Raw genomic sequence first — 27,089 nt, 5'->3', positions numbered from 1 at the left:
ATATTTCCTTATTGAACACTAAGATTACATAGCATTCATTAATCACTTATGTGCAAGGCATTTTCAATCATATAGTATTTTTACACTATAACTATTACACTATTATTGGCATTGGGGCTGATGCAGTGATTTAAGAAAAGATAAAGTAAATACTGTACACAAGGATTCCAGTTGTTCAACATTTAATATAGCCCCATATTGATCTCATTCTGCTAAATATCTACCCCATAAAACATGCAAGGCATGACATACATTCAATTTCCAGATACTGTACCACCTATCGATTGTAATGCTGCAGTGGTTTAAGTCTGTCAACTCATTCTGCTAAGCAGAAAAGTTGCACTTGTTTTAAGTCACATTAGCTAGATCAGGAGTAGGCAACTTGTGGCACTCCAGCTGCTGTGGAACATCTCAGCATATGCAAAAAGAGAGGGATTTAAACAAATGCGATCCAAATTAAATGGTGCAGCACTGGAACTATGGTGATTATCACAAATCACCCCAACAATGGCAAAACAAAAAGAGATGTTCCTATGCACTCCAAATTGGAATAACTCTTATAAAATATTCACAATGTCCCTGACATTGAAGTCCATAAAAATGAAGCACTTGTAATGTTACTGTGCAAAAAATCCACTGATATATATAGGTGGCCAAAATATCCAACTGTGAAAATATGTAGATCCAAATCCTCAAAAATAATCAGTCACCATAGGTCTTTTACTCCAGTAATCTTCGTGTATATTCCTTAAAGGTGGTTTCTCTTTAACGTGCTGGCATGTAAGATAAGAAAGAGAATTGCCACCATAGCATAAAATCTTTCAAATTTTATTACAATAAATAAATAGACAAATTAAAGCGTACCTTTTGTGACCTTTTGAGAAAGGTACATGTTTAACACATATAGGGGTATTATTGTGCTCCCCCTATAGAGCGTTACCTTACTGGTCAGTGTGCGCTCCCAATATATAATCACCAACATGTTTCAACCGCAGTGTTGGTCTTTATCATGGTGTACATAAAACTGGAGTGACTAGGTATTTATAAGATAAGAAAGCCCGCCTTATGTGTAAATTGTTATTATTCAATTTACCTTAACAGCACGGAGCTGTCTATCATCCTGTTGGTGCTGATCAGCGGTAATCCCCACTACATAGAGCGTTCCACGTGACTTACGCTGTTATGTGGAAGCGTCCTGACTCCAGCGCTGGTGTGTCACATGATGCGTTCCACGTGTGTTACCTTCCGCATCATGTGATGCGACTATGCGTTCCATACGCTGAGGAGCGGCTCAGCATTGCATTTCCGCATCACGTGGTGCTGCTTTGCGCTCCACATATCCAGCGGCAGTTGGACATTACTCTGCTGCTGGTAGATTGCTTGAATTAGCGCAGCACCGCGATCTGGGTTCAATCAATGTCCCAATGGGCCTCATATAATAGTCTATAAAGTGTGTTATGGTCAATCAGTAATGGGAACATTGCTACTTGGACCTGCAATTATGCTGCACATGAGAAGAATTTACATAAATAATTTTACAACAAAAAACTTATAATAATACATATAAAAAACTAATAGTAATGCATGTAAAAACCAGACAGTAAAATACTAAAAATATGACAATATAACTCTAAAATCGTACATAAGAGTTAGATCAATACAGGACAATATATTGGGTTAAAATTAATATCCCAATAAGCCTCATCTTGTGGTATATAAGGTGTGTTTAAGATCAATATGCAATGGGAACACTATCATTACAATCTACAACTACCTGATATTACATATATCCACAAGGAAATTTTTTTTCATAAATCGGTTTGCAATTAAAAATAATAATAGCAATACATGTCCATGCCGGACAGTAAAAACCTTAAAAATATCACAATATTATATTTAAAATTGTTCTAAAAACAGATATGATAACATAAAATCATAAAAAACCATAAAAGAAATCAGTGTGATATTAAAAAACATTAAAGGGAACTACGTGATAGTTTTTCATAGGAACCACTTGAGCTCAAAATCTATGTTTAACCCATGGTTTTTTACATCATAAATATATTTCATTTCTGCTTTCGCTAAGAATGTTTCGATTCCCTAGTACGCCAGTTCCCTTCTACTTTTTTGATGCTTGTAATTAATCTTATTTTACTGACTGAGTTGTTGTGTTTTTCATGAAAATGATTAGAGAGGGCAGGGTTCATTACTCCTCTCCTTATATTACGTAAGTGCTCACCCCATTTTCCTTAAGTTTGTTTGAAGTTTTGCCTATATATTGTAAACCACAACTGCATTCAATCAAATAAATAAAATTTTTACTGTTACAGGTCATAAATTCTTGTATACTAAAATTTTTAGAATTAGATTTAGATTCAAACATTTCCATCTTCGGTTTTTGTTTGGTATGTGTAATGCAGGCTATGAAAGAGCCACATCTGTGGAAACCCTTTGTTTTAATCCTTCCAGTTCTTTTTTCCGGTATAGCGCTTTTTACTAGCCTATTTTTAATATTAGGAGCCCGTCTATATGTAAAAATTGGTTTCTTGGGTATCACATCCTTTAATATGGGGTCTTGTAGGAGAAAAAACCAATTTTTCCTAATTATATTCTCCATCGTTTTATATTGGTCATGAAACGTGATTGTGAAAGTTATAGGTCTTTTTTCTTCATTATTTTTTTCTTTATAAATCAGGAGTTCGTTTTGTGATATACCTTCCATCTCCTTTATAACTTTCTCTATGTTTTTCATTATCATATCCTTTGTTTACAAATTTATTTAGCAAACTATTTGTTTCCTCTAGGAAATTTTTATCATCCGTGCAATTCCTCCGAGTACGTTGGACTTGGTTTTTCGTTTCGGAATATTCCTTAACCATTTAGGGTGATGGTGACTTTTTATATTTATGTACGAATTGCTGTCTGTGGGTTTATTATAATTTTTTGTCTCTATTCCCTTATCTGTGCAATAAATGACTAAATCCAGAAAATGTACCTCTTTTTTGCTGATGTTAAAAGTGAGATGGATGTCATCTATGTATCTGATCCACACAATGATGTTATCTATAGATGAATTATTTTCCCAAATATTCAAATCCTCCCATAATGCCATGAATAAATTTGCATACGATGGTGCCACGTGACTTCCCATCGCGGTTCCCTTCCTCTGTATGTAGTATTGTCCATCGAACCAAAATAAGTTATTATTAAGAATAAAATCAAGTGAATCCTTAAGGAAATCAATTTTATCTTCATACGATTTTAGAGTTATATTATCATATTTTTAGTATTTTACTGTCTGGTTTTTACATGCATTACTATTAGTTTTTATATGTATTATTATAAGTTTTTTGTTTTAAAATTATTTATGTAAATTCTTCTCATGTGCAGCATAATTGCAGGTTCAAGTAGCAATGTTCCCATTACTGATTGACCATAACACACTTTATAGACTAATATATGAGGCCCATTGGGACATTGATTGAACCCAGATCGCGGTGCTGCGCTAATTCAATCAATTTACTAGCAGCAGAGTAATATCCAACTGCCGCTGGATATGTGGAGCACAAAGCAGCACCACGTGATGCGGAAATGCAATGCTGAGCCGCTCCTCAGCATGTGGAACGCATAGTCGCATCACGTGATGCGGAAGGTAACACACGTGGAAAGCATCATGTGACACACCAGCGCCAGAATCAGGGTGCTTCCGCATAACAGTGTAAGTCACGTGGAATGCTCTATGTAGCGGGGATTACCACTGATCAGCACCAACAGGATGACAGACAGCTCCGTGCTGTTAAGGTAAATTGAATAATAACAATTTACACATAAGGCGGGCTTTCTTATCTTATAAATACCTAGTCACTTCAGTTTTATGTACACCTTGATAAAGACCAACACTGCGGTTGAAACATGTTGGTGATTATATATTGGGAGCGCACACTGACCAGGAAGGTAACGCTCTATAGGGGGAGCACAATAATACCCCTATATTTGTTAAACATGTACCTTTCTCAAAAGGTCACAAAAGGTACGCTTTAATTTGTCTATTTATTTATTCTAATAAAATTTGAAAGATTTTATGCTATGGTGGCAATTCTCTTTCTTATCTTACATGCCAGCATGTTAAAGTGAAACCACCTTTAAGGAATATACACAAAGATTACTGGAGTAAAAGACCTATGGTGACTGATTATTTTTGAGGATTTGGATCTATATATTTTCACAGTTGGATATTTTGGCCACCTATATATATCAGTGGATTTTTTGCACAGTAACATTACAAGTGCTTCATTTTTATGGACTTCAATGTCAGGGACATTGTGAATATTCTATAAGAGTTATTCCAATTTGGAGTGCATAGGAACATCTCTTTTTGTTTTAACATCTCAGCATAGCCTAACAGCAAAACTGTGACATGGAATGCTGGGATGTGTAGCTCAACATCATTTGGAGTACCACAGGTTGCCTTCCCATAGGCTAAATGATGGAGTTCCCCTTGGAAGACTACCTTGGTGCGGTACCTGTTAGCAGAGTAGTATGTTGACAACAGATACTAGTAGCCGAGTAAAGCTGTCACCGCATTTCGGAATGTGCTTACTGCAGTAGTCCTCTGCAGTAGTCCTCTGGATGAGTAGTTAAACCCAGGTACACATGTATTGGTCAAGATAATGATGGTACTGTGTTTAATGCAGGCGTTTGTGCCATACTTGCCTATACTGAAACTCTCCTCTCTGGGAGAAGCCCAGAGATGAGACATAGCTGGTCCCTTTAGGGGTGGAGCAGGACTGTCCATTCATCATCCCCCACCATAATCATGGCAAAATGTCTTAAATTACGGATCTGAGGGGAAGGGGTGGAGCAAAAATTATGTTATACTGACTAGAGATTCCTAGTATTATCTCCCCATCCTGCCCAAAAACTCAGGAGCCTCCAACACATTTTGGGAGAGTATGCAAGTATGGTTTGGGCTTGTGGCAATTAGTTCACACTGCTTAACCAGTTCTTAGATTTATTGTAATCTGGTAGAACAGCAAGTAACAATGATATAAGGTTATTACAGGCGTAACAACTGTAGGTAATCTGTGTGGAATATAGCAGCCTGGAATTTTTAGTAATGCTGGGCATTCTAGTGCACTGGGCAGGAGCCGGTAAAATGCACCAGAGGCTGGTAACACTGGTATCCTACTAAATAACAGTTTTTAGTTATGACAGGTGTATTGTAAGCACTATTTCCTCTATATTGACCATGAACAAGGAAAGCAGCCATCTCACATTTTTTATCAGATACAGAAATGAAGGAGGATCTTTATGATTTTTATCATTGAAGGTATCGATTTTATCTTGAAAAATAATTATTTCTTTTAAAAGTGGACTTTTACATATGAAGAAATAGCACTGCAATGGGCACTAAGTTCACCCTAAATTACACTTTTTTTTTATGGCATATTGAGAGAAAGAAGTCATACATCATGGATCATATGTAGGGGCAAACTTAGTATCTTGACACAGATACATAGATGATATAATATTTTTATGCAGAGACACAGAACAAGAACTAAAAAGCTTTTAATTAATTCATTTAATTAATAATTTAATTATTTAAATGAGAATAAAAGAAATATTAATCTCCTTTTTAATCACAGTAAGGAATGCATCAACTTTCTGGATTTAAACATCTATATCAAAGTGGGTAAGATCCAAAATAAAAGGATACAATAAACCTACAGACTCTAATAACTACCTCAATGTGAAAAGTGAACAATTGAATACCATGAAACAAAAATTCCTTCTTAGTGGCAACAAACCAAAATCCTTAAAAAAGGTAGAAGAAAGAGCCATCTCCACAAACAGGTATAACATACTAATCCCAAATTCCAAATTAAAATATGGAGATTCAAAGGACACAGAAAGCCTGTGACATACTGTACTGAAGTGTGATCCAATATTGAAGAAAAATCAACCACAAGGACAAAGAGATTCCATACCTGTGGTACCTGAATGGCCTGTAAGACAGTAAGATGTACTACCACCAAAATTACAGAATTTTAAAACAATTGAATCAAATATAAAATAAACTAGCTAATCACGTGATATACCACCAATGTGATCTATTTAATCCAATGTGTTTGTTAGGTGGCCAAAACTGGCCTGCACGCGTCTCCCCTCTAGTCGCCTCTCCCTTGCATTCTCTGGGAATCATGGTCAAGCTCACTAAAGTGGTTGAAATAGCTATAGCAGCCCAGCTGCAACTCACACTGCAGTCTGAGTGCAGCTCATATCACCACTAAAATTAGGCAGGCCACAGCACATGGATGCCTCCTCATAGCCCACTTGTCATGACCAGTAAGTGGAGCAGGCAGAAGCAAGGATGCACACTGAGGCTGCAGCCTCCACAACTTTGAGAAGAAGGGTGGATAGCACAGTTGGGATGGGGCATCCCAAATTCAGGCATCTACCTGAATTTCAGCGAGTCAGAGGGGCAACTCAGTGCAACCGTATTCCAGAGTGTAGTACTCCTCCTGTAGCCCAGGTCATAAGATGTGTAGGGGGGTGTGGTGATATGGAGTAAAATGGAGCTCACATCACTAAAGTGGACAATGAGTCCCCAATCTAACAGGGAGTGCAGCTTTAATTTATACACAACACAGGATGGGATGACGATATAGGCTTGGGTGCTGGTATAATCTGGGGTGATGTATACATCATCTTCTTCACACAATATTAAATTTGTCCCCGCTGGATCCACCATTACAGGTGCCTCTATAATTTTTGCACATAATTGATATTAAAGGTCTTTCTCATAGAATTTGTAGTTCATTTTGATGGACATCATCTTTTTCCACAATTTGGGGAAGTAGTCTCATAGGTCGATTACTGACAAGGTTCCCAGCTGTGCTGAAAACTCTTTCTAAGTGCACACTGGAGGGTGAGCAGCTCAAGTAAAGCAAAGCCCGTTTGTGCAATGGCCTCCAAATTACCTTTTTTTCCTGCCAGTAGTCAAATGGACTGTCTGACATGCCTATTTGGATGCTATCATTAACATTTTTCAAATAGTCCTCAACCATTCTTTGAATGATGACCATATCAGATGGAGTCATGGTAGAGGTGTCATTAATTGTAGGCAATTCTGACCCAATCAGATGTCAAAACTTAGTTGTGTTGACTCAACTGCATCACCAGTGGGTGTTTTGAAAGTTTAGTTTTTTCTCAGCAGATGCACTTGCTGGAGAAACTGAAGGAGAAGCCATCGCTGCATCATGTGCCACTTGAGCTGACAATTTGCTTATCAACATCTCTTTACATCTCTTCAGATATGTGTCCAATGGGAAGAAGAAACAATGTCTTCATCCCTTCTGGGATGAAAATCCACTCCCAGCAGCAGGCATGGTGTTCAAGAATTCTCAAGAAAGACACAACATAAAACTTAAACCTTAAGGGGGTTCAATTAGACTGCGAAAAGTCAAAATCGGTGATAAATTATCACCGTTGACGTCATTTTTGCGTGTTTCAATTATCCCCATATTCAATTTCAAAGACTTTTTGCAGGTTCGAAAAGTCTTTGAAAAAAACCGGGGATAAGATTTCACCATGTTTTACATGGTGTAAAAAAGTGCAGAATTGGGGTTTAGGAGTGCAGGCTTAAAAAAAATAGCCTGCACCCCTGGGAATGTCATTTAAAAATAAACTGTGTAAAAAAAAGTTTTTTAAAAAATAGGGACACCCCAAAAAAATGATATAAAAATTTGGGGTGAAAAACAAAAAGTGGAAACAGGGGGAGGCTACATCACCTCCCCCCTCCCATGTGGATGATCAATTGTAGTGCCGGCATAATGGGAAAACTATGGCTCGGAGAAGGACTTCTCTAGCCCTCCCTGCACGGCATACACATAATTTCTCGGCACCACGTGACGTCACGACGTGCAACGTCATGTGTGTCACTGGTCAGAATGAAGAACCTCCGACGCTACTTCTCCTACAATTCCAGTAGGGCTGCTGCTGCTGCCACCAGCCTGCCGAACTGTGCATTGAGGTGTCAGACAGTCTGCTGGCTGCCGAACGGGACCACAGAGCAACATATGAAACTGACTGCTGTAGTGCTGCTAATCACCAGGTACTGACACGATACAGTATATATATATATATATATATATATATATACAGTCAGGTGCATAAATATTGGGACATTGACAGAATTTTCATATTTTGTCCTCTATTCACCACCACAATGGCTTTGAAATGAAACAAACAAGATGTGCTTTAACTGCAGACTTTCAGATTTAATTTGAGGGTAATTACATCCAAATCAGGTGAACGGTGTAGGAATTACAACGGTTTCTATATGTGCCTCCCACTTTTTAAGGGGCCAAAAGTAATGGGCAAACTAAAGAATCCTAAATCTAACTTTCACTTTTTAATACTTTGTTGCAAATCCTTTGCAGGCAATTACAGCCTGAAGTCTGGAATGCATAGACATCACCAGACACTGGGTTTCATCCCTGGTGATACTCTGCCAGGCCTCTACTGCAAATGTCTTTAGTTCCTGCTTGTTCTTGGGGCATTTTCCCTTCAGTTTTGTCTTCATCAAGTGAAATGCATGCTAAATCGGATTCAGGTCAGGGGATTGACTTGGCCATTGCTTAACATTCCACTTTTAGCCTTAAAAAACTATTTGGTTGCTTTTGCAGTATGCTTCGGGTCATTGTCCATCTGCACTGTGAAGCGCCGTCCAATGATGTCTGAAGCATTTGACTGAATATGAGCATATAATATTGCCCGAAAAAAATTCAGAATTCATTCTGCTGCTTTTGTCAGCAGTCACATCATCAATAAATACAAGGGAACCAGTTTCATTGGCAGCCATACATGCCCATGCCATGACACTACCACCACCATGCTTCACTGATGAGGTGGTATGTTTTGGATCATGAGCATTTCCTTTCCTTCTCCATACTCTTCTCTTCCCATCACTCTGGTACAAGTTGATATTTGACTCATCTGTCCATAGGATGTTGTTCCAGAACTGTAATGGCTTTTTTAGATGTTGTTTGGCAAACTCTAATCTGGTCTTCCTGTTTTTGTGGCTCACCAATGGTTTACATCTTGTGGTGAACCCTCTATATTCACTCTTGTGAAGTCTTCTCTTGATTGTTGACTTTGACACATATACACCTACCTCCTGGAGAGTGTTCTTGATTTGGCCAACTGTTGTGAAGGGTTTTCTGTCATCCACCACAGTTGTTTTCCGTGGTCTTCCGGGTCTTTTGGTGTTGGTGAGCTCTCCGATGCATTCTTTCTTTTTAAGAATGTTCCAAACAGTTGATTTGGCCACAACTAATGTTTTTTCTATCTCTCTGATGGGTTTGTTTTGATTTTTCAGCCTAATGAAGGCTTGCTTCACTGATAGCGACAGCTCTTTGGATCTCATATTGAGAGTCGACAGCAACTGATTCCAAATGCAAATATCACACCTAGAATCAACTCCAGACCTTTTACCTGCTTAATTGATAATGAAATAATGAGGGAATAGCCCACACCTGTCCATGAAATAGCTTTTGAGTTGATAGTCCCATTACTTTTGGCCCCTTAAAAAGTGGGAGGCACATATAGAAACCGTTGTAATTCCTACACCGTTCACCTGATTTGGATGTAATTACCCTCAAATTAAATCTGAAAGTCTGCAGTTAAAGCAAATCTTGTTTGTTTCATTTCAAATCCATTGTGGTGGTGAACAGAGGCCAAAATATGAAAATTCTGTCAATGTCCCAATATATATGGACCTGACTGTATATATATATATATATATATATATATATATATATATATATATATATATGTAAACATGTGTGCATACATGTATGTAAATAAGTGTATATACTGTATATGTATATATATGTATATATATATGTGTATATAAATATATTTACATATATATGTAGACATACAGTATGTATATGAGTGTTTATGTATGTGTGTGTGTGTGTGTGTATATATATATATATATATATAAATATATATAGTACACACAGGACCATAACTAGCAGAGGCACTGTGGGCTGCGTTGTAGTTGCACCCTTCACAGTATACTGTATACAGCCGATCAGGCATCTTGTGGACGCATGGGCAGCGCTGCACTTATTGGAGCTGCCGGTCATACTCCTTCTGAATGATGTAATGCACAGGGTGCATTGTGCATTGCTACGGCAATGTATATATATACAGAGCCGTAACAGGGCACAAAGCACCCTGTGCATTACGTCACTCAGAGGGAACATGACCACATATATAATATACACATATATACACACATATGGGTTTTCTTTTCCAAATCAACCTGCTTTCTATTTATTTTTGAAGATATATTTATTCTATTTGAGTTGCAGTCTTGGCATTTTGAAATAATTTTTTCTTGTAAATAATATTTTTTTTTCAGTGGTGGGTTGGAGAAGGCTGAAGCTTTGCCTTGGGTGCCGGGAAACCTCGCACCAGCCCTGCCATGACCACAGTAGAAATAGTAATATAATAGAATTTTACTAGTGCTGAATGTTCAGCCAGTAATAAATAAACTATACACCAACTAGGAGATATGGAAAACATGCACTGTTAGGGATGTACTGTATATAGAGCCTAATATGTACATATATGTATAGGGCAGTGCTAGGTTCTCCTGCTGCTCCTCCAGGCTCCTGTACTTGCTCCAATAGTCTGGAATGGTGCCCACTGCTAAAATATAGACAATCAGCTCAGACAGGATGGCCCTATGGCCGCATGAAATGGCTTGCTATGATCGCTGGTCCTGTATATGCTGGACTTATGACACACAATACACTTTGTATGATTCAAATTAAAGCTGGTTAAGTACTAATTCTTCATTGACTGGCCACACACGCTCTAAAATCAAGCATTTGGAAACCCCCCTATAGAAATCCTGCGTTTGCCACTGCACTCCCATGAGTAACTTATACAGTAAATAAATGACTCTACACCAAACAGTATATTAGGAATAAAGGGCAAATGACGGTAATGTCCTGTTGCAGTATTAGGATGAATTTTAAAGTAATATATTTGCCTTTTTCACAATACAGTACACAAATACCAGCTGAACATCCCTACAAAAAGAAGGATAGGAGTGGCTTTGGAGAGCAAAAAAATTAATAATTTGTTATAAAAAATGCATTTATGTCTGTCTGTTATATTTCCTCATTGAACACTAAGATTACATAGCATTCATTAATCACTTATGTGCAAGGCATTTTCAATCATATAGTATTTTTACACTATAACTATTACACTATTATTGGCATTGGGGCTGATGCAGTGATTTAAGAAAAGATAACGTAAATACTGTACACAAGGATTCCAGTTGTTCAACATTTAATATAGTCCCATATTGATCTCATACTGCTCAATATCAACCCCATAAAACATGCAAGGCATGACTTACATTCAATTTCCAGATACTGTACCACCTATCGATTGTAATGCTGCAGTGGTTTAAGTCTGTCAACTCACTCTGCTAAGCAGAAAAGTTGCACTTGTTTTAAGTAGGGGTGAGCGGGTTCGGATTTCTGAAATCCGAACCCCCCCGAGCCCCCCCGATCCGAGGCCGATCCGAGTCAGGCTCGACTTTTCCCGCCTGACTCGGATCTGAAATCGAGGCAAAACGTCATCATCCCGCCTTCCGGGTCATGTGGGTTTTGGATCCTATATAAGGTACCCGTGTCGGTGCCATTTTCTCACTCGGCTGTGGACAGTGAAGAGGGAGGGTGGGAGTTAGGGCTGGCTGGGCTGTGTAGTGTAGTGTATTGTAGTGCAGTGTAGTGTTGTGCTGTGCTGTGCTGCGCTGTGCTGCTGTTGTCCATAGGGGCTGTGTCCACTCCTTCAAAGTCCATAGGGGCTGGCTGGACTGTGTTGTGCAGTCAGTTGTCCATAGGGGCTGTGTCCACTCCAAAGTCCTGTGCAGTGTCCCAGTCCTAAAGGGGTGCTGTAGTGTTGTCCAGGGGGTGCTCTGTCCATCAGGGATGCTCCCCCCAAGTGCAAAAAAAAAATATTTTTTTTCTGTGTTTGTGAATTGTGTGCACTGTGGCTGCACGTGCATCAACAAAGGAGCAGCGCCATGCGTGCGCCTGTGTCCCATAAGTAAAGGGCCAGATGGCTTGTCCGTTAAAGGGTGCTGTAACCCCCAAAGTACACTCCAAACAAAATAAAAAAATATTTTCTGTGTTTGTGAATTGTGTGCACTGTGGCTGCACGTGCATCAACAAAGGAGCAGCGCCATGCGTGCGCCTGTGTCCCATAAGTAAAGGGCTGGCTGGCTTGTCCATTAAAGGGTGCTGTAACCCCCAAAGTACACTCCAAACAAAATAAAAAAATATTTTCTGTGTTTGTGAATTGTGTGCACTGTGGCTGCATGTGCATCAACAAAGGAGCAGCGCCAAGCGTGCCCCTGTGTCCCATATGTAAAGGGCCAGCTGGCTTGTCCTTTAAAGGGTGCTGTAACCCCCAAAGTACACTCCAAACAACATAAAAAAATATTTTGTGTTTGTGAATTGTGTGCGCAGTAACCGCACGTGCATCAACAAAGTAGTGCCAAGCGTACACCTGTGTCATAAGTAAAGGGCCGGCTGGCTTGACCATTAAAGGGTGCTGTAACCCCCAAATTACACTCCAAACAAAATAAAAAAATATTTTCTGTGTTTGTGAATTGTGTGCACTGTGGCTGCATGTGCATCAAAAAAAGGAGCAGCGCCAAGCGTGCGCCTGTGTCCCATAAGTCTGTTAAAGGGTGGTGTAACCCCCAAAGTTCACTCCACAAAAAATAAACAAATCTTTTTTTTCTGTGTTTGTGTGCGAAATGTATGCGCAGTAGCCGCACGTGCATCAACACAGCAGCAGCGCTAAGCGTGCGCCTGTGTCATAAGTAAAGGGCCGGTTTGGACATCTGGTCCGGACTAAAGGACGTGCCAACAGTGTCAATTTCTGACATGTCTACTGTCACTGCATATGATACTGTCACCACTGCCAGAATGGTGGAGGAATTATTTTCTGTGATTGTGAATTGTGTGCACTGTGGCTGCACGTGCATCAACAAAGGAGCAGCGCCAAGCGTCCGCCTGTGTCATAAGTAAAGGGCCGGCTGGCTTGTCCGTTAAAGGGTGCTGTAAACCCCAAAGTGCGCTCCACAGAAAATAAAACATTATTCTTTTTTTTCCTCTTTGTGAATTGTGTGAGCTGTAGCCACACCTGCATCCTCAAAGCAGCAGCGACAAGCGTGCGTCTGTCTGTTAAAGGATGGTGTAACCCTCAAAGTGTGCTCCACAAAAAAGAAAAAATTCTTCTTTTTTTTCTGTCTTTGTGAATTGTGTGGGCTGTAGCTGCACCTGCATCCTCAAAGCAGCAGTGACAATCATGCGTCTGTCTGTTAAAGGGTGGTATAACCCCCAAAGTGTGCTACAACCAAAATAAAATAATCTTCTTTTTTTCTGTGTTTGTGTGTGAAATGTATGCCCAGTAGCAGCACTTGCATCCTCAAAGCAGCAGCGACAAGCGTGCGTCTGTCTGTTAAAGGTGGTGTAACCCTCAAAGTGCGCTCTGCAAAAAATAGAAATTTTTTTTTTCTGTCTTTGTGTATTGTGTGGGCTGTAGCAGCACCTGCATCCTCAAAGCAGCAGCGACAAGCGTTCGTCTGTCTATTAAAGGGTGGTGTAACCCTCAAAGTGCGCTCCACAAAAAAAAATTCTTCTTTTTTTTCTGTGTTTGTGAATTGTGTGCACTGTACGTGCATCCTCAAAGCAGCAGCGAAAAGCATGCGTCTGTCTGTTAAAAGGTGGTGTAACCCCCAACGTGTGCTCCAACCAAAATAAAATAATCTTTTTTTCTGTTTGTGTGTGAAATGTATGCACAGTAGCCGCACCTGCATCCTCAAAGCAGCAGCGACAAGTGTGCGTCTGTCTGTTAAAGGGTGGTGTAACCCTCAAAGTGCACTCCACAAAAAATAAAAAAATTCTTCTTTTTTTTCTGTCTGGTGTGCAGGTGTGGGCTGTAGCCGTACCTGCATCCTCAAAGCAGCAGCGACAAGCGTGCGTCTGTCTGTTTAAGGATTACATCGGTGACAGCATCCAAGTAGGCATGTCATACAGTCCGTACCTGTACTGGCAGGAAAAAGAGGCAATTTGGAGGCCCCTGTACAAACTGGCTCTATTTTACCTGAGTTGCCCCACTTCCAGTGTGTACTCCGAAAGTGTGTTTAGTGCAGCCGGGAACCTTGTCAGCAAAAGGCGTAGGAGGTTGCTTCCACAAAATGTGGAGAAGATGATGTTCATAAAAATGAATTATCAACTCTTCAAGGGAGACCAGCCTCCAGAATGTACAGAGGGACCTGTGGTGGTGGATTACGGTGGAGACTAATTAATACTCTGTGAGGATGAGGATGTACACAACACTGAAGAGGGTGAGGAATCGGTGAATGAGGAGGATGAGGATGAAATCTTGCCTCTGTAGAGCCAGTTTGTGCAGGGACAGATTAATTACAAGCTTGTTTTGTGGGGGCCCAAATGAACCAATCATTTCAGCCACAGTCATGTGGCAGACCCTGGCGCTGAAATGATTGCTTTGTTAAAGTGTGCATGTCCTGTTTATACAACATAAGGGTGGGTGGGAGGGCCCAAGGACAATTCCATCTTGCACCTCTTTTTTTTCTTTGCATTATGTACTGTTTGGGGCCTAGTTTTTCAAACTGCCATCCTGTCTGCCACTGCAGTGTCACTCCTAGATGGGCCACGTGTTTGTGCTGCCCACTCGTGTCGCTTAGCATAGTCATCCAGCTACCTTAGTGCAACCTTTTGGACATAAAAACACTATTGTGAGGTGTGAGGTGTTCAGAATAGATTGGAAATGAGTGGAAATTAAGGTAATTGAGGTTAATAATAGCATAGGAGCAGAAAAACCCACTAATTCTGTGATTGTAGCTGTTTTTATGCTTTTTTTTTAAATAAAATACAGCTCCAAAATACAAAACCCTGAATCCAAAACACGGAAGGGTGGTTTTTGCAAAACCAATCCAGATCCAAAACACAAAGAAAGATCCAGATCCAAAACCAAAACACAAAACATGAAAAGTGGCCGGTGCACACCCCTAATATATAAATATATATATGAAAAAGAAAGAAATTATCATATAAACAAACATACATCAATAAATAATGTACATTAAATAACATTAATATCAAAATACCCAGTACCCACAAATACAATGGACCAACTACCTCATTTATATAAGGCTATTCCAATTAATTTTATCATTTAATCCCCCTGGTTTGTACATTATTTATTGATGTATGTTTGTTTATATGATAATTTCTTTCTTTTTCGTATCTTTGCCTAATGGTACTGCTGGTGTTATGGTGAATGTATTTTGATTTAATATTTGTGTTATTCCGTGTATCCACAGTATCTTTTTGTCTTGGTGTGCAATACAGCCACCCCCACTGATGATAGGCACAGATTGAACATACCGGAGTCCAGGAGGCCGGCCGGTGGAACACAAGCTGCTGGTTCCTATGGCGATGACTGGAGTGTATTCCGAAAGTTCAGCAGTTGCCGGTTCCGGTGGGTGGAGCTGGCGCCCGACGCAGAGAGAGGGATGGATGGCGGTCTGACGGGAGGTATACTAGAGTGGGGTAATTGTTGTGTATGTCTTGTTTGTATGTAATTGTCCTGAGGACGGGGCTATGACCCTTAAAACGTTTGACTGAATACATCGTTTTTTTCAGCATTGTTGTCTCCGTGTGCCAGTTTCTTTTTTCTACTGGTTCATTTCTCTGTGCACCAGAGCAGGTTGTTCGTTTGGATGGAGTGCCGGCAAATTGGATGAGAGTTATATATATATATATATATTATTTATATAGATATAATATTATATATATATATATATATATATATATCTCAGTCCGGACTGTTTCAGTTTAAAAAATCAGGATGCCACAGATGCCTGAATTGCATCATTTGTTGGTTTCTACAAACTGGGGATCAATTCAAACACCCTTAAATGGGCAAATTTTACAACATAAGACAGGTACTTAATTGCTCTTCAAAGGAAGTGATTTACATTATCATCTCTCCATGTTGCAAATATTACGTGGGCATGACCTCTCGTTAATGTAAGGAATGCATGGCCTTACATAGGTCTTTAATAAGAATGACACTTTCCTGTAAGGACATAGACCAGTCTGTAGCAAGACACTTCAAACAAATGAACCATACTTTGGCATCATTAAGATTAGGGGTGAGCGGGTTTGGATTTCTGAAATCCGAACCCCCCCGAGCCCCCCCGATCCGAGGCCGATCCGAGTCAGGCACGACTTTTCCCACCTGACTCGGATCTGAAACCCTTCTGGGTCTCGCGGGTTTTGGATTTTATATAAGGTACCCGCGTCGGCGCCATTTTCTCACTCGGCTGTGGACAGTGAAGAGGGAGGGTGGGAGTTAGGGCTGGCTGGCTGGCTGGCTGGCTGGGCTGTGTAGTGTAGTGTAGTGCAGTGTAGTGTTGTGCTGTGCTGCGCTGTGCTGCTGTTGTCCATAGGGGCTGTGTCCACTCCTCTAAAGTCCATAGGGGCTGGCTGTGTTGTGCTGTGCTGCTGTTGTTCATAGGGGCTGTGTTCCACTCCTCCAAAGTCCATAAGGGCTGGCTGTGTTGTGCTGTGCTGCTGTTGTCCATAGGGGCTGTGTCCACTCCTCCAAAGTCCATAGGGGCTGGCTGTGTTGTGCTGTGCTGCTGTTGTCCATAGGGGCTGTGTCCACTCCAAAGTCCTGTGCAGTGTCCCAGTCCTAAAGGGGTGCTGTAGTGTTGTCCAGGGGGTGCTCTGTCCATCAGGGATGCTCCCCCCAAGTGCAAAAAAATTTAATATTTTTTCTGTGTTTGTGAACTGTGTGCACAGTAGCCGCACGTGCATCAACAAAGTAGCGCCAAGCGTGCACCTGTATCATAAGTAAATGGCCAGCTGGCTTGACCGTTAAATGGTGCTGTAACCCCCAAAGTGTACTCCAAACCAAATAAAAAATATTTTCTGTGTTTGTGAATTGTGTGCACTGTGGCTGCATGTGCATCAACAAAGGAGCAGCGCCAAGCGTGCGCCTGTGTCCCATAAGTAAAGTGCCAGCTGGCTTGTCCATTAAAGGGTGGTATAACCCCCAAAGTGCGCTCCACAAACAATAAAAAATTCTCTTTATTTTCTGTCTTTGTGAATTGTGTGGGCTGTAGCTGCACCTGCATCCTCAAAGCAGCAGCGACAAGTTTGCGTCTGTCTGTTAAAGGGTGGTGTAATCCCCAAAGTGCGCTCCTCAAAGAATAAAAAATTCTTCTTTTTTTTCTGTCTTTGTGAATTGTGTGCACTGTAGCTGCACGTGCATCAACAAAGGAGCAGTGCCAAGAGTGCGCCTGTGTCCCATAAGTAAAGAGCTGGCAGGCTCATTTCTTAAATGGTGGTGTAACCCACAAAGTGCACTAGTCTCCAACAAAAATAAAAAATTATTTTCTGTGTTTGTGTGCGCCTTAGCTGCATGTATATATCAATATAACATAAATGGAGGACCAAACTTTCTCTGATAAAAATAAAATAGGGAAAGATCAAGAACCACTTCCTCCTAGTGCTGAAGCTGCTGCCACTAGTCATGACATAGACAATAACATGCCATCAACGTCGTCTGCCAAGGCCAATGCCCAATGTCATAGTAGAGGGCACATACAATCCCAAATGACAAAGTTCAGGAAAATGACCTTAAAAAAAACATTTAAATCATCTGAGGAGAAACGTAAACTTGCCAATATGCCATTTATGACACGGAGTGGCAAGGAACGGCTAAGGTCTATCCCTATGTTTGACTAGTGGTTCAGCTTCACATGACGATGGAAGCCCTCATCCTGCTAAAAAAAATCAAACGAGTTAAGCTGGCAAAAGCACAGCGAAGAACTGTGCTTACTAAGAAGATATCACAAATCCCCAAGTGTGGTGGCAGTTGCTATGCCTGACCTTCCCAGTACTGGACGGGAAGAGGTGGCTCTTTCCACCATTTGCACAGCCCTCTGCAAGTGCTGAAAGGAGCACCCACAGTCCACTTGCTGATATGCAATTTGAAGATGTCACTGTTGAAGTACAACAGGATGAGGATACTGGTGTAGCTGGCGCTGAGGAGGAAGTTGGCGAGGAGGATTCTGATGGTGATGTGGTTTGTTTAAATCAGGCTCTGGGGGAGACAGTTGTTGTCCGTGAGATGAAAAAGCCCATTACGGTCATGCCTGGGCAGAAGACCAAACATTCCACCTCTTTGGTCTGGCAATATTTCTATCCAAATCCGGACAACAACTGTCTTGCCATATGTACCATATGTAAGGGTGAAATAAGTAGGGATAGGGATGTTAACCACCTAGGAACATCCTCCCTTATATGTCACCTGCAGCGCGTTCATATAAAGTTACTGTCAAGTTCAGAAACTTTGGCTAAGACCGTAAGCAGTCCAGGGACACCTAAATCCCTTTGTCCTGTTGTATCCGAGCACCTGCAAGCCACACCGTCAACTCCCTCCTGGTCAATTTCCTCCTTAGCCAGGATTGGAAGTAGTCCTGCAGGCCATGTCACTGGCATGACTGACTCTCCTATCTGGGATTCCTTCGGAGGATCCTGCATTGCTACGCCTACAGCTGCCGCTGCTGCTGTTGCTGCTGGGAGTCGTTCATCATCCCAGAGAGGAAGTAGGAACACCACTACTTTTACTAAACAATTGACCCTCCAACAGTGCTTAGCGAGGAGGATGAAGTACGACAGCAGTCATCCTGAAGCAAAACGTATAACTGAGGCCTTGACTGCTTTGTTGGTGTTAGACGTGCATCCGGTATCCGCCATTAGTGCAGTGGGTGTCAAAACTGGATTATTGGCTGAGACAAGATCAGTTTAAAATTGAATCGCAGCGACACCATCTTGCGACTGGCCGAAAGACGCCATTTAGCGAAATGGCCGCCTTAGATAAACTCACACTTTAGTACATATGGCGATAATGCTATTCAGAAATGGCTACGTGACAACTAGATTGTGTAGATAAGCTTCCTGGACAGTGTCTGCCCTCACTACAGGTGGTCTGGCTCGAATACACACCTACATTAGCAATCTTCCTGCAATGACATGACTTCAAAGACTAGAGTGTCATCTTAGGTCTGTCTCTTGTAGCTGGGCTATTTGCATTTCACACAAGAGACTGGGAGAATAAAGAGTTTTTCTTTTGAAGCCTGGGACAGGGGGGGGTCTGCTGACAGAGTGGGCATGTGGAACTATTTGGCTCAGCATGTCACACTGCTAAGATGTTCACTTAGTGAGAGTTAAGTGCACCCTTCCTCATACACATATTAATACGTCTTTATATCAAACCCCGAATACTCACACATTACATATTCACACATAAGGTTTAATAAGCTTTAAAGTATATGATTTAAGTTGGTTCAGTTAGTTTAAATGCTGAGAAATAAAGATATTTGATAACTAAGGTTTTATACATGTTAAGACAGCCGTGTTTGGTTTTGAACTGATGCGTACTCTTTTTACAGTACTCCGGTGTTATTGGTGGGGAGGTCGCATCATGCATTCTCGAGTTATGGATCGCAGAGGCTACAAGAAACAAAATGTATATTTCATGAACAACTGTTAGGATGTTACAGGGGGCAGGAAGGGAAAGACCCCCAGCTGTTAGAGGCAGGGAGAGTCTATTTGAACCAGCCTATTAAATGCTCTGTAACAGATGCTTCTCCCCTGGGAACCAATGACATCAGCAGCAAACTTCTCTATTGTCCTGTCTATTCTGGGGGGGTATAAATGTGTGTGCTCAAATGCTGGGTTCTTAGTCTTCGTGCTGAATGCTGAATGACGAGGGGTCTCTTGCTGATGCCTATCTTCGGGTCCGAAAGCACTGCGTATGTATACTGTATTTGGGTCTGTATAATTCTTTTTGCGCCTAAATTGTGTCTGGATCAATTGCGTGTAACTGTCTGAACTTTTACTTGAATAACACTTGTGCTTTGGAACCACAGATTCCAGGTCTAAGTCTGTATTTACTGTATGACTGCTTATGCAAATTAGCATCATCCTTAGAGGTTTATAGGAACGATTTTAGAAGGTACAGGCAGGGGTATATAGAGGTTCTTTTTAATATCATTATGGGAATTAGACAAATGATGGAGGTAGTGTGTCCTCGGTTCCAACTCCCGTCTAGATTCCACTTCACTAGGCAGGCGATACCGAGACTGTACAGAAACGTCAGAAAAAGTGTCCTCAGTGTCCTGAAAAATTAGGTTGTACCCAATGTCCACTTAACCACGGACATGTGGACAAGTGGAACAGGGCAGACTAAGGACTATATGACTGTGACTGCCCACTGGGTAGATGTATCACCTTACGCAGCAACAGCAGCAGCATCACCAGTAGCAGCATCTCAGAAACACCAGCTAGTTCCAAGGCAGGCTACACTGTGTATCACTGGTTTCAGTAAGAGGCACAACACCGACAACCTCTTAGAGAAACTGAGGGAAATCATCGCCCAGTGGCTTACCCCACTTAGACTCTCCTGGGGATTTGTGATATCTGACAACACCACCAATATTGTGCGGGCATTACATCTGGGCAAATTCCAGCACATCCCATGTTTTGCTCACACAATAAACTTGGTGGTGCAGAATTTTCTGAAAAGCGACAGGGGCATGCGGGAGACACTTTGGGTGGCCCGAAAAATTTCTGGCAACTTTCTCCATTCAGCGACTGCATGCCGAAGACTGGAGCACCAGCAAACACTCTTGAACCTGCCCCACCATCACCTGAAGCAAGAGGTTGTGACACGGTGGAACTCAACCTCTATATGCTTCAGAGGATGGCTGAGCAGCAAAAGGCCATTCAAGCCTATACATCCACCTATGACATAGGCAAAGGAGGGGGTATGCACCTGACTCATGTGCAGTGGAGAATGATTTCCATGTTGTGCAAGATTCTCCAGCCCTTCGAACTTGCCACACGTGAAGTCAGTTCAGACACTGCCAGCTTGAGTCAGGTCATTCCCCTCATCAGGCTTTTGCAGAAGCAGCTGGAGAAAGTGAAGGAGGAGCTAAAATGGAGCAATTCTGCTCGGCATGTGGGACTTGTGGATGAAGCCCTTCATTCGCTTTGCCAGGATTCCAGGGTGGTCAATCTGTTGAAATCAGACCACTACATTTTGGCCCCTGTGCTCGATCCTAGGTTTAAAGCGTATATGGTGTCTCTCTTTCCGGCCGACACAAGCCTGCAGAGGTGCAAAGACCTGCTGGTGAAAACACTGTCAGCTGAAGCGGAACGTGACACGTCAACAGCTCCTTCTTCATTTTCTACCGCAACTGGGGCTACCAGGAAAAAACTTAGGTATCCTAAGCAACCCGCTGGCGGTGATGCAGGGCAGTCAGGACCAAGTTTGGACATCTGGTCTGGACTGAAGGACATGGCATCAATTTCAGACATGTCTACTGTCACTGCATATGATACTGTCACCATTGACAGAATGGTGGAGGATTACATCGGTGACAGCATCCAAGTAGGCATGTCAGACAGTCCGTACCTGTACTGGCAGGAAAAAGAGGCAATTTGGAGGCCCCTGTTCAAACTGGCTCTATTTTACCTGAGTTGCTCCCCCTCCAGTGTGTACTGCGAAAGAGTGTTTAGTGCAGCCGGGAACCTTGTTAGCAAAAAGCATAGGAGGTTGCTTCCACAAAATGTGGAGAAGATGATGTTCATAAAAATTAATTATAAACTCTTCCAGGGAGACCAGCCTCCAGAACGTACAGAGGGACCTGTGGTGGTGGATTCCAGCGGGGACGAGTTAATACTCTGTGAGGATGAGGATGTACACAACACTGAAGAGGGTGAGGAATCGGTGGATGAGGAGGATGAGGATGACATCTTGCCTCCAAAGAGCCAGTTTGTGCAGGGACAGATTAATTGCCAGCTTGTTTTGTGGGGGCCCAAATGAACCAATCATTTCAGCCACAGTCATGTGGCAGACCCCGGTGCTGAAATGATTGGTTTGTTAAAGTGTGCATGTCCTGCTTATACAACATGAGGGTGGGTGGGAGGGCCCAAGGACAATTCCATCTTGCACCTCTTTTTTTTTCTTTGCATTATGTACTGTTTGGGGCCTAGTTTTTCAAACTGCCATCCTGTCTGCCACTGCAGTGTCACTCCTAGATGGACCACGTGTTTGTGCCGCCCACTCATATCTCTTAGCATAGTCATCCAGTTACCTCTGTGCAACCTTTTGGACATAAAAACACTATTGTGAGGTGTGAGGTGTTCAGAATACACTGGAAATGAGTGGAAATTAAGGTTATTGAGGTTAATAATAGCATAGGAGCAGAAAAACCCACAAATTCTGTGATTTTAGCTGTTTTTATGCTTTTTAAATAAAAAAATACAGATACAAAACACAAAATCCAGAACCCAAAACACGGAAGGGTGGTTTTGGCAAAACCAATCCAGATCCAAAACATGAAGAAAGATCCAGATCCAAAACCAAAACACAAAACACGAAAAGTGGCTGGTGCACACCCCTAGTTTTAAGTCACATTGGCTAGATCAGGAGCAGGCAACTTGTGGCACTCCAGCTGCTGTGGAACATCTCAGCATAGCCTAACAGCAAAACTTTGACATGGAATGCTGGGATGTGTAGCTCAACATCATTTGTTGTACCACAGGTTGCCTACCCATAGGCTAAATGATGGAGCTCCCCTTGGAAGACTATCTTGGTGCGGTACCTGTTAGCAGAGTAGTATGTTGACAACAGATACTAGAAGCCGAGTAAAGCTGTCACTGATATGCATTTCGGAATGTGCTTACTGCAGTAGTCTTCTGGATGAGTAGTTAAACCCAGGTACACATGTATTGGTCAAGATAGTGATGGTACTGTTTTTAACACAGGCGTTTGTGCCATACTTGCCTATATTGAAACTCTCCTCTCTGAGAGAAGCCCAGAGATGAGACATAGCTGGTCCCTTTAGGGGTGGAGCAGGACTGTCCATTCATCATCCCCCACCATCATCATGGCAAAATGTCTTAAATTGTGGGTCTGAGGGGAAGGGGTGGAGCTAAAATTATGTTATACTGTCTGAAGATTCCTAGTATTGTCTCCCCATCCTGCCCAAAAACTCAGTAGCCTCCCACACATTTTGGGAGAGTATGCAAGTATGGTTTGGGCTTGTGGCAATTAGTTCACACTGCTTAACCAGTTCTTAGATTTATTGTAATCTGGTAGAACAGCAAGTAACAATGATATAAGGTTATCACAGGCATAACAATGGTAGGTAACCTGTGTGGAATATAGCAGCCTGGAATTTAGAGTAATGCTGGGCATTCTAGTGCACTGGGTAGGAGCCAATAAAATGCACCAGTGGATGGTAACACTGGTATCCTACTAAATAACAGTTTTTAGTTATGACAGGTGTATTGTAAGCACTATTTTCTCTATATTGACCATGAACAAGGAAAGCAGGCCATCTCACATTTTCTATCAGATACAGAAATGAAGGAGGATCTTTATGATTTTTATCATTGAAGGTATCAATTTTATCTTGAAAAATAATTATTTCTTTTAAAAGTGGACTTTTACATATGAAGAAATAGCACTGCAATGGGCACCAAGTTCACCCCAAGTTACACTAATTTTTTATGGCATATTGAGAGAAAGAAGTTATACATCATGGATCATATGTAGGGGCAAACTTGGTATCTTGACACAGATACATAGATGATATAATATTTTTATGGAGAGGCACAGAAGAAGAACTCAAAAGCTTTTAATTCATTAATTTAATTATTAATTTAATTATTTAAATGAGAATGAAAGAAATATTAAACTCTTTTTTAATCACAGTAAGCAATGCATCAACTTTCTGGATTTAAACATCTATATCAAAGTGGACAAGATCCAAACTAAAGGATACAATAACCTACAGACTCTAATAGTTACCTCAATGTGAAAAGTGAACAATTGAATACCATGAAACAAAAATTCCTTCTAAGTGGCAACAAACCAAAATCCTTAAAAAAGGTAGAAGAAAGAGCCATCTCCACAAACAGGTATAACATACTAATCCCAAATTCCAAATTAAAATATGGAGATTCGAAAGCCTGTGACATACTGTACTGAAGTGTGATCCAATATTGATGAAAATCTACCACAAGGACAAAGGGATTCCATAGATGTGGTACCTGAATGGCCTGTAAGACAGTAAGATGTACTACCATCAAAATCACAGAATTTGAAAACAATTGACTTAAATATAAAATAAAATAGTTAATCATGTGATATACCACCAATGTAATCTATTTAATCCAATGTGTTTGTTGGTAAAACCTTCAGAGCCTTAAAAAACAGGTTGCGCAAACACAGCAGAAATATAAAGAAGGGAACTGTTTCTCATTTAATTTCAGACCATTTCAAGAAGAACCATCAATGTTCCAGTGGATAGTATAAAATATGGATCTACATGTTGAAAATCCTTTATCTATATAATCTCAACACTGATTTTGTACTCAAATAGTTTTTACAGATTTTACTCCTGATATAAGATCCCTTATCTTTGTTTTTTTTTCTGTCTTCTTGGCATTTAACTCTATCAGTATTTTAGGATAAATATTTATTTCCATTTTTCATTTTTAGTAATTTTATTAAATTTTTTATTCATTTACTGTAAAATGTTATTTGCTAATTGTTTATTATATTTTTGTAAGAATAACTATGCAATTTAGATCTATATAAGAAAAATAATGCACTTTTTTTCTTCATTTCACATATTTACAAGTGACACCAAACCCCATTCGTTCTCTCCAAAAAATGTGGGATGTAATATCTCCTATTGTTCCAAAGATACTATTAAATTTTGATCAGAGGAATATCTTTATGAGGGCCACATTTCCAGAGACTATCGGAGTAGCGAGTATATTTGAAACTTCCTGTGCTATATAAATGTTGTTCCAGGTGATGAAAGGAAGTGGAATTAATGAGAACATTCAACTTCCATATGGCAACGCGGCTTTATGGTTGGCAGAATCCGGATGACATCAATAATGGGAGATGGCTAATAGGAGTACAGGAACCTTCTTAATGGGGACCTAACCACGGCGGAAACAGGAAATGATGGACCCCACTTCTGGTTTTGGCAGTGATATTCTTGTTTATAATGCTTCTTTATACTTGTGACATCTATAGTGAGGAATACAGTACTAAAAAATATTTCCTCAAAATTTTCCACCGGGTTCACTTCCTGTCTGACACAGGAAGTAATTTCAACTTTAGGTATTTAAATCTCAGTACACACACCAGCATGCTTTGACAAAGACCACAGAAAATTGAAACATGTCAGAAGCAGGTGTGTGTGCTTACCTCGACCAGACCAGAGATCCAGAGTCTTTTAAGCAATGGGACCCTTTGAATGACCCCTTAGGACAATCCAGACTTCTAAGGAACTGGTTACCCAGGGGTGTCAGTGCCCATCCCCAGGGTTAGTGTATGTCTCCAATTTAATGTTATTACTTATCTACTTCCTTTTCAAGGGTAATTGCATGGGTATTTTATCTTCACTAAATTACAGCTTATTATTGTATTTTCCCTTATTTTCAAGGGTAATTTAATTTTAACTTCAATAAATGTGCATTTCTATAGCAATTTTTAAATCTATTTCCACTATATTATTAATTTATATGGACCATTGATAATATCTACATCAATCAGTCTATTTAATTAGAGAATTGCAACACCCCCCCCACTACTACTTGTTTCCAGTATATATCAGTAGTGGTACAGGGTACTTGTGGTTCTGTTGGGCAGTGGCGTAACTAGGGTATTTGGATCCCAGGGCAAATTTGAAAAGGGAGCCCCCCCCGATGTGCACGTGGTGAAGGCGCGCGCAGAAAAAAATGGGCGTGGTCACTTAAAAATGGGGCGTGTCAACATGACACTCCCCTTTATTTTCAAACTGAACATTCCTATCCATATGCACCTTAACCCCAGTAGTACCCCTTATACAGTACCCCCAGTATGCAGTTGTGGTCCCTCTCATGCAGGCCCATAGTAGTGTCCCTTATACAATATCCCCAGTAGTGGTCCCTCTTATACAGCCCCCAATTAGTTCCCCTTACTCAGTACCCCAAGTAGTGGCCCCCCCAAATGCAGTGCCCCACGTAGTGTTCCCCCTTATGCAGTGCCCCCAGTAGCAGTCCCCACAATGCAGTGCACCCAGTAGCGGTATCCCCTTATGCAGTGCCCTTTATATGGTGCCCCCAGTAGTAGTCCCCCCCCTATGCAGTACCCTTTTATATAGTGCCCCCAGCAGTAGTCCCCCCCATGCAGTTTTCCCAGTAGTGGTCCCCTTATGCAGGCACCCTGTAGTGATCCCCCCTATCTAGTGCCCCCTGTAGTGGTCCCCGCAGTGCCCCTAGCAGTAAGCCCCTTATATAGTGCCCCCAGCAGTAGTGTCCCCCCCTCCCATGCAGTGTCCCCAGTAGTGGTCCCCCTGATTCAGGCTCCCAGTAGTGACCCCCCCTATCCAGTGGTCCCTGTAGTGGCCCTTCCTATTATTGCCCCCAGTAGTGGTCCCCCGAGTGCAGTGCCTCTAGTAATAGGCCCCTTTTAGAATGCCCCCAGTGGTAGTCCCCCCCCAAGTAGTAGTCCCCAGTAGAGTAGCCCCCCCCAGTAGAGGTCCTCCCAATGGCGCCCCCAGTAGTAGCCACACCTCCCCCAGTAGAGGTCCCCCCAGTAGTAGCCAACCCCTCCCCCATTGTGCAGATAGGTTAAAAAATAAATAAATATATATAAAAATATACTTACCTGATTCCACACTGCTCCTGCTCCTGTCCGCGATGCCGCTTCCGCCAGCCAGTCCGCCCGGGCTGGCGCGCTCAGCATTATGGGACAGATGTCATGACGTCAGTCCCATTACCTACTGCAGGAGCCGGACGGAAGTCCGGTTCTTGCAGTGGGTGCTGCAGCAGTCAATGAGAGTCTATCTGACTCTCATTGGCTGCTGTTTAACACAC

The sequence above is a fragment of the Taudactylus pleione genome, unplaced genomic scaffold (genome assembly GCF_031769625.1).
Source record: "Taudactylus pleione unplaced genomic scaffold, aTauple2 ptg000006l, whole genome shotgun sequence".
Classification (NCBI taxonomy): domain Eukaryota; kingdom Metazoa; phylum Chordata; class Amphibia; order Anura; family Myobatrachidae; genus Taudactylus; species Taudactylus pleione.
Note: the sequence above shows the minus strand (reverse complement) of the source record.